At 38.7% G+C, this 8,854-nt stretch overlaps 1 pseudogene; it reads right to left on the bottom strand.

Annotated features, from left to right (window-relative positions):
* Nucleotides 1–6,987: 6,987 nt before the first annotated feature.
* Nucleotides 6,988–7,455, bottom strand: LOC122751336 (annotated as a pseudogene).
* Between the last annotated feature and the right edge of the window lie 1,399 nt (nucleotides 7,456–8,854).

Raw genomic sequence — 8,854 nt, 5'->3', positions numbered from 1 at the left:
CTAATTATCCTCATGCCATTATGAGAAATTTTAAAATCTAATATAATTAGTAACAGATGTCAAGGCCAAATTCAACACTGTTATTTATCATGACACCTGAGATAATTATGGGGGTTACCATAAAAGAACAGAGAAATGATGGGATATGAACATTCCCACACTTGAGCAATATGTACTGCCCATACAGTATGCCAGGCTTAAAATAGGTGGATGGAATATACGTCCATGCCACCGAACATATTGGAGGAAACTGAGTCAGACTTAATCAGATGCATGGGATTGAGATGGTCCATGGCATCAGGCATATAGGAGGGAGCATAGAAGCCAGGTGTAGAAGTGAGATGGGTGGGATCAATACTTCCAGCCATCTGTACAATATTGTGGGGAAAAATAAAATAAAATATTAAACCAAGAGAATCCAACCTCAACATTTGTCAAAAGCCGTTCCCTTGGCCATACCTTGACTTCATGCATGTCTCCCCTCATGTGACAGTTCAGTGTCTGCTCTTGCATGTATTCCTCTTGTGATTGGATGGCATCTTGGCCAACTGGCATCTGATAACTCAGAATAAAGGCAATTAATGTCTTAAATGATAAGTTCCCATAATCCAAGTCTCATATGGATTTAAAAATTGAGGATAATAAATGATTGCAAAAAATGTGAATACATCTTGACTCAGAATATAATATATAATTATGCAACAATTTCAAATAATACCTTTTTTTTACTTAGCATACAATTACTTTTTTGAAAAATCTGAACATATTTAAATACAAGTTAAAGCACAACACAATCTCAAAGACAACTTTTACAAATGTTCCCCTCTCTTTTTTTTTTTTTTTTGGAATATGCTTATCAAAAATAATACTTCTAGAATCAATTTACACTTGCCATGGCAAACAATTTGCTAGGGAAATGCTTTAAAGAGTTTGATCAAATAATCAGTTGAGAAAAAATAACAAAAACAAACAACTCAGAATATGGGAGCACAATACTCCTAGAATTAACATTGTATTATGAAATCAAAACCATCTTGCAATGTTTCAAAATTAGAGAGATGAATAAATAGAAAAAAATACACACGGAACAATAAAAGACAATGAAATTCAAACTAGGGAAATCTAAATGAATATGAACTTAATATTAATAAGAGTATTATAAAATATAAACTTGATCATATGACTATAAAAAGCTTTACAAATATTCTCCTTGTTTTAGAAACTAAGTATAAGACACAATCTCAAAAGCATGAAAATCTCTATGAAAATAAACCCATACCATTAATTTCAAAATGTATATATAATAGCATAGAAATCCTATGTAACCTCTGAACTGATACTATTACTCTGAGTGAATTCAGAACACTTTTGATTCCGATATCTAAAATCCCCAATACTCATATCAATACCTTGCTGCTTACTTCTACATTTCTGTAAAATATATACCCTTCCATGGCAAAAGAATCGGAGTCTTGAACTATGTTGATGATTGTCATTCTTATTCGGCTTAAGTTTTTCTTCTTTAACCCCTCTATATTGTCTGTCAGCCTTTTCACCATACAAATGCTTTATAAGATTACTAATTAAAGACAAAAGCAGGTTAGCAAAATTAAGAACAAAACGAGCATATCTGGAATTTAAAGGGTTTTCTAAGGTTGTTTCAGAAGCACAGCCAGGCTGGGGAAGGGTTGAGCCTGAAGTGGCAAATGTAGTTAGAGAAAGTTGAGCATGCGCATTAGATCTTTGGACTTCCCGGGCCGGGGAAGCAATGGGCTTGGCCATGGGAGGAGTAGAGGGTGGGGTCTGGAGAGGAGGGGAGGGACCAGCGCAATTTGAATCAGACTTGATTTTGAACTCAGGCCTGGATTCCTCTTCCCCCACTTTGCCTCCAGGTGCTAGGGGATTAAAAACTTCTAGAGGGTGGGTCATTGCCTCCAGGCATGCAAAATTAAAGCAACAATTAGTGTTAGAACTGGGAAAAGCTGCGGGAATCTCCTCAGGTTTCTCTGAAAAAGCATGATTGGGAGAGGGAGAGATATTTCCTTGTGTGAGTAAGTTGCTGGCTCTTTTAACAAAAAGAAAAAGAAAAATAGAAAATCCACAAAAACAAAGCATTAACATGATCTTATCTCCCATTTGTCTGGTTAAACAGACTAAAATCAAAAATAGGGTAATTAGGGAGTTTAAAAGGTCCATTCGAAAAAATTTAAAGGGAAAACACAGCCAGTGCGCCAGTACTTAGCAGTTTAAAGGGAGAGGGAGGGGAAATTTCTTACCCAACCAGCAGATCAGAAGACTGAGGGTTAGCTTTCCTCTTCGTGGTCAGCCATCTGTTAAGGGTTAAAATTCTAGCTAAACTGTCTAAAATATCTAATGAGTGGTCGCCAATAAATTATAAGCTTTAGCAAGAGTTAGACTTTTAAGCATTTATTAAGGAGAATAAGAATTTGGTAAAGAGAGAGAAAAAGGCCTAGATTTCTATCTATTAAAGGGAGAGCACATTTCTAGCTCCCTTCTCCACCAGAGTCCAGAGGAAAAAAAAGCGAGACTGAGCGCCAGTCTCTTCCTTCCTCCTCCCACTAGCCCGCGTCACTTCCTGACTCCTGGTCTTGCCCTCAAAGACCTTCCCTTCATGGGCAGAACTCCTCTACAGTAAGTATCCAGCAGGTGGCGTTATTCCAATCGTTACAAAGTTATGAAGGGGCAAATTTAAGTTTGATGTAAAGAAAATACTTCCTCACAATTAGAAATGTCCAAAAGTTCAAGGGGTTGCCTTGGGAGGTAGTAAATTCCTCCTCACTAGAGGTCTTCAAGCAAAGGATAGACATCAAGTGTGCTGTAAGAGGGAATTTCTGTTCAGGTGTGGGTCAGATTAATTTGCTTCTGAGGCCCCATCCATCTCAGAAATTTTGTGATTCTCTCCCCTCTTAGGCCAATTCTACTTCTTTTCTCTCTCTCTCTCTCTCTCTCTCTCTCTTTCTGGGCAGGGCATTGAGGGTTGCCAATTCTACTTCTAAATCCTATGATCTCACCATTAGGAAAGTAAGTGACCACATACTATTCAACTTGAAGTGTAGACAGGCATAAGAACTGTTCCTAGGTACCTTGGAAGGAAAAACTAGGCTAAGTATTTCTGGGCAACTGAGTGGCACACTGGATAGAGCACCAGGCCTGAAGTCAGGAAGACTCATCTTCCTGAGTTCAAATTTGGCCTCAGACACTTGCTAGCTGTGTGACCCTGGGCAAGTCACTGAACCCTAATTGCCTCAGTTTCTCATTTGTAAAATAAGCTGGAGAAGAAAATGGCAAACCAGCCCGGTGTCTTTGCCAAGAAAACCCCAAATAGGGTCACCAAGAGTCTGACATGACTGAACAACAACAGCAAAGTATTCCCAAACCCTTTCAGGTGCTTCAAATTTTCAACAAAGGAAATTCCACTCTCTGGCTTCCTGTGAGTCATGCTTTTACTGCAGCCCAATGCCAAGTTCTCCTCTGAAGTTTTGGCAAAGAGTCTTTGCCACTTTTGAATGAGCTCAGCTGGAAGGGAAATGGCGTATTTTATGTTTGTGAGGAGTACTTTGTTTTGAATCAGTTTTGTACTCAAATAACTCAAAAGCATCTTTGTGCCACCACTTAGAAGTTGGCAGAGCCTGAGTTCCCTGCGAGTAATGTGGACCCTGGGGAACTAGTCAGAAGTGCTAAACGTGGGCTTTGTTCCCACTCCCTTGAATTGTAGATTTCTCCAGGCAAGGGTCATAGTCCTGATTACGAATAAGAATGGTCAAGGCCAGAATGCATAGGATTGAGCTGGTCCTGTGATTCATTCATGCCTGTATTTATCCATTCATTCACACATTGATTAAACATTTACTGAATGGAGAGCCTTATGCTAGGCACTAGTTAGAAAGGGGAGGGGGTGGCTGGGAGAAGGGAGAAAGAGACAAAGTTTAAATAAGGAACAGTTCTTGCCCTCATGGAGCTTATAGTCTTAGTAGGGGGATAAGGCCCAAATAAAGAAAACTCTAATATACACTAATAGATTATAAAGTACAAATCATGTTCTGTGTGAGGTCCAAGAGGAAGAGGGCCATCAAGGAAGGCTTCCCAGTTGCGCGCATGCGCGCGCGCACACACACACACACACACACACACACACACACACACATTTTCAGTTCTCTTTTATTTGTCGATTTCCTCCATTGGACTGTAAGGTTCTGGAGGGCAAGGACCAACTTTTTGCTTGTATTTGTATCCTCATCACTTAGTACAGTGTCTGGCATATAAACAAGCATGTAATAAATGTTCGTTTGCTTGATTTGACTACTTTTCACTGTGCTCTCCCTTCTTTCTGTACCCCCAAACATTCTCTGTGCTCCCAACTCAAATGCTTCTCTCTTTGCCTGGCCAGCCAGAAATTCTCAACACAGGATCATAGATTTCGACCCGGCAGGGAATTTAGAGGACATTGAATCCAACCCCCTCATTTTTATAGATGAGCAAACATGCACAGAGTGGTTAAGTGACTTCTCCAGAGTCACACAGCAAGTCAGTGTGAGACAACATTAGCGTTACTAATGGATTAGACAATAAAGGTGGGATGCTATTCTCAGAAGGTTTGTAATAAAATACACAACCTAGGACCTGTAGAGAAGACTCCCTAGTCTTCCCCACACCCATACTAAAAACAAACTTCTGTTAACATTGCTTAAAAAATGAAATTGGAATATCTTATAACTCTCTGCTTAGGTATTCTAGAATCTGGAATGTATCTATTCCTTTTCCAATTTAGAACTGTTTTTGTTTGTATTTATGTTTTGATTTTTTATTTTGTTTTGTTGTTTCTTAAAAAAACATAAACAGGAAAACAAATAAAAAAGGAAAAAAGTTCTCAGGGAATCAAACTTTATTGTCATCATTCTCTTCTGGTTTTTAATCTTTTGATTTATAGCTTTTGTTTTTACATCACTTTCATTTCTGAATGTCTTTTTTCTCTTCTCTACTCTCCCTCCCAAATTCCTTGTTACAATGAATAAAAAAAGAAAGAAAAACAGAGTCCAGCAAAACCAACCAACACACCAATCATGTCTGACAGTATAAGCAATATTACATACCCATAGTCTCCTACCTCTGTGAAGACAGTAGGAAGGTACATTTTCTCAATGCACTGAAACCAAGTTTCATTATTCTAATTATATAGTAGCATTTTGACTATTGCATAATTACAACTAATAGCATCAATATTTATAGCATCAATAAATAATTACATCAACATAGTAATATAATTGAGTTTCTTTTTCCCCTTTTATATTTTTATAGCTGTGGATATTATTTTCTGGGTCTTTTTAAAAATCAGCCTTTTAATTTAATTTCATTAGTTTATAATATTTTATATTCATTTTCATTTTGCTAGTTTATAATATTGATTTGTATTATACTAATGTTTTAGCATAGATTATTCTTCTGGAATTGCTCCCTTAAAGGGCAGCTAGGTAGTGGAGTGGAGTCAGGAAGACCTGGGTTCAAATCTGATCTCAGACACTTTCTAGCTGTGTGACCCTAGGCAAGTCACTTCACCCTATTTGCCTCAGTTTCCTTATCTGTAAAATGAGCTGGAGAAGGAAATGGCAAAACACTCCAGTCAAGAAAACCTCACAAAAAGGGGTCATGAAGAGTTGGACATAACTGAAACAACTAAACAACACCAAAATAGTTCATCAGTTCATACTTCACTTCTATGTCTCTGAAATCATCCATTTCCTCATTTCTTAGAGTGCAGGTGTATGATGTTGATGGAATATTATTGTGCTATAAGAAATGACAAGCAGCATGACTTCAGAAAGGCCTGGAAAGATTTGTATGAACTGATGTATAGTGAAGTGAGCAGAACTAGGAGAACGTTGTGCATAACACATAACATAACAACAAAATTTTATCAAGTTTATTGATATAAGGAACTTCCAATAAGGAAACTACTGCCAATGCAGCTGAACTCCTGTTCTACCACTTATTTTAGGACCACAGATGGAAGTCCTAAAGGGTTTAGAAGGAGTTTCTTATTTGTTATAATATCCTAGTATTCTGAAGCAGAAAGATTTGTCTAATATATAGCTTCTCTGCTAAATTATTCGTAATTTTCTATCATCTTTAATAGGAAGTATAAGAATATTTTAAAACAGAGGCCTTTGAGTCTAATCCTTCTCGATGAGGAAACCAAGTTATAGAGAGGATAAATGAACTATATAGCTAATAAGTGTTGGAGGTGGGATTTGAACCCAGGTCTTCCTCACTCCACATCCAATACACTGCTATGATGTGCTTCTTCCTCAAGACTTGGAAACAGAGCTTTGCATTTTCTCATGTTATTGAGAAATGACCGGATACCTCAGTAGGTGTTCTTTGAAATGGCTCAGGAGACCCCTTCATACTCTGCCATGCTAGGAACTGCAGTACCATTCTGTTATCCCTGGGGTGTTATCTTTCCTTCTCCCTTCTCCTTCTCCTTCTCCTTCTCCTTCTCCTTCTCCTTCTCCTTCTCCTTCTCCTTCTCCTTCTCCTTCTCCTTCTCCTTCTCCTTCTCCTTCTCCTTCTCCTTCTCCTTCTCCTTCTCCTTCTCCTTCTCCTTCTCCTTCTCCTTCTCCTTCTCCTTCTCCTTCTCCTTCTCCTTCTCCTTCTCCTTCTCCTTCTCCTTCTCCTTCTCCTTCTCCTTCTCCTCCTTCTCCTTCTCCTCCTTCTCCTTCTCCTTCTCCTTCTCCTTCTCCTTCTCCTTCTCCTTCTTCTCCTGCTCCTCCTCCTCCTCCTTCTTCTTCCAGGGCAATGAGGGTCAAGTGACCCTCAAATTCTAGCATTCTTTCTAGTACAGTGATTCCCAAACTCAAATTACAAAGAACCTTTCTTAATGTTACAGTTTTTGAAGATCTTCACATAATGGTGGTTTACTTTTATTTTCTCCCCAAACATTAATTATTGTAATAGTATCTTTTGTAGCTTCTAACTAGCTGGGCATTCCACATCACCACTATTGATGTCATCGATGGTCTCATGAGGATGCCTGCCATCGATGTTGCAACCCACAGACTGGGTTGTTCCAAGTATCTCTTTAATGGTTCTTGAGAGCTCTCTTGCCAATGATCGGTGCCTCATCTGTCAAGTGATGTTGATAATCTCATTGAGACTGATGTTTCCACTGTGTTTAATATTTTTTATGTTTCTTTCTGTCCTGAGGAGGTTCCTTTGGGGCTTTAATGATTAAAGCTGAGGCAGAAGGTACAAACTACCTCAATCTGCTAGTCTGTTTCACAGTGATCTTTGGCCTTTCTAGTCACCAGTTGTCTTCATAATACCATTACCAAACTTTTTGGGAGACAATTTTGGGGTCAGAACCGTGGCACTACCTGTACCACTACTGCACCTTAAAAACACAACTTTAATTTCATGAGGGTCAAATTCAGGCGCCATGGGGGACAAAGGTGGAGGAGGCTTTGCCTGGACTCTTCAGGGAACTTGGATTTGGGATGACCAAAAGAAGTTGCACTTTCACCACCCTGGGAGCCAAAAGGAGAGCTGTACTTTTGATTGAGAAAAGACACTGTGACATGGCTAAGAATTGGAAATCAAAGGGATGCCTCTCAATTGGGGAATGGCTAAACAAGCTGTGGTGTATGATGTTGATGGAATATTATTGTGCTATAAGAAATGACAAGCAGCATGACTTCAGAAAGGCCTGGAAAGACTTGTATGAACTGATGTATAGTGAAGTGAGCAGAACTAGGAGAACGTTGTGCATAATGACAGCAATATTATTTGATGAAGAACTGTGAATGACTTGACTATTCTCAGTAATACAATGATCCAAGACAATCCCAAAGGACTAATGATGATGCATACTAGCCACCTCCAGAGAAAGAACTGATATTGATTGAACACAGACTGAAGCATGCTCTTTTTCACTTTCTTTCTTTCTTTTTCTTTTTTTGAGTCTTCTTATACAAAATGACCAATATGGTAATGTTTTACATAATGGTACAGGTATAACCTTTATCTGATTGTTAACCACCTGAGGGAGGGGGCAGGGAGGCAGGAGGAAGGAAAGAATTTGAAACTCAAAACTTCATGTATTTATTTATACATTCATTCATTCGTTTGTTCTTGTTTTTGTGGGGCAATGAGGATTAAGTGACTTGCCCAGGATCACACAGCTAGTAAGTGTCAAGTGTCTGAGATCAGATTTGAACTCAGGTCCTCTTGACTCCAGGACTGGTGCTTTATCCACTGCGCCACCTAGCTGCCCCCATGAAACTCAAAACTTTAAATAAAAATGTTTATTTAAAAAATATATGGGGGCAGCTAGGTGGCGCAGTGGATAGAGCACCGGCCCTGGAGTCAAGAGGACCTGAGTTCAAATCTGGTCTCAGACACTTGACACTTACTAGCTGTGTGATCCTGGGCAAGTCACTTAACCCCAATTGCCTCACCAAAAAAAAAAAAAAGAAAGAAAGAAAGAAAGAAAAAGAAAAAAAGAAAATATACTGACAAGAAGCTCCCAAGAATCAGCAATACCTTTAAATGTATTTATGTTTTATTAATCACAACAGCATCCACATACATTTGAAAACTAGCAATACACACACACATATACACACATATATGTGAAACATTCAATCTGCAGAGGACAACTTTGCTTATTAATGGATTTCACTACATATTTGTGGACACTTTGCAATTACTGTCCAGCCTCCCATCAGTCTGCAGCCTGAGGTCTCAGAGGATCTTTGACTTAGAGATGAAATGGTTTCATTTCATGAATAAAGACACTAATCAACAGAGATTAAGTGACTAGTTCAAAGTCAGGGAACCA

The sequence above is a fragment of the Dromiciops gliroides genome, chromosome 1 (assembly GCF_019393635.1).
Source record: "Dromiciops gliroides isolate mDroGli1 chromosome 1, mDroGli1.pri, whole genome shotgun sequence".
NCBI lineage: Eukaryota > Metazoa > Chordata > Mammalia > Microbiotheria > Microbiotheriidae > Dromiciops > Dromiciops gliroides.
Note: the sequence above shows the minus strand (reverse complement) of the source record. Positions and strands in the feature narration are given on the sequence as shown.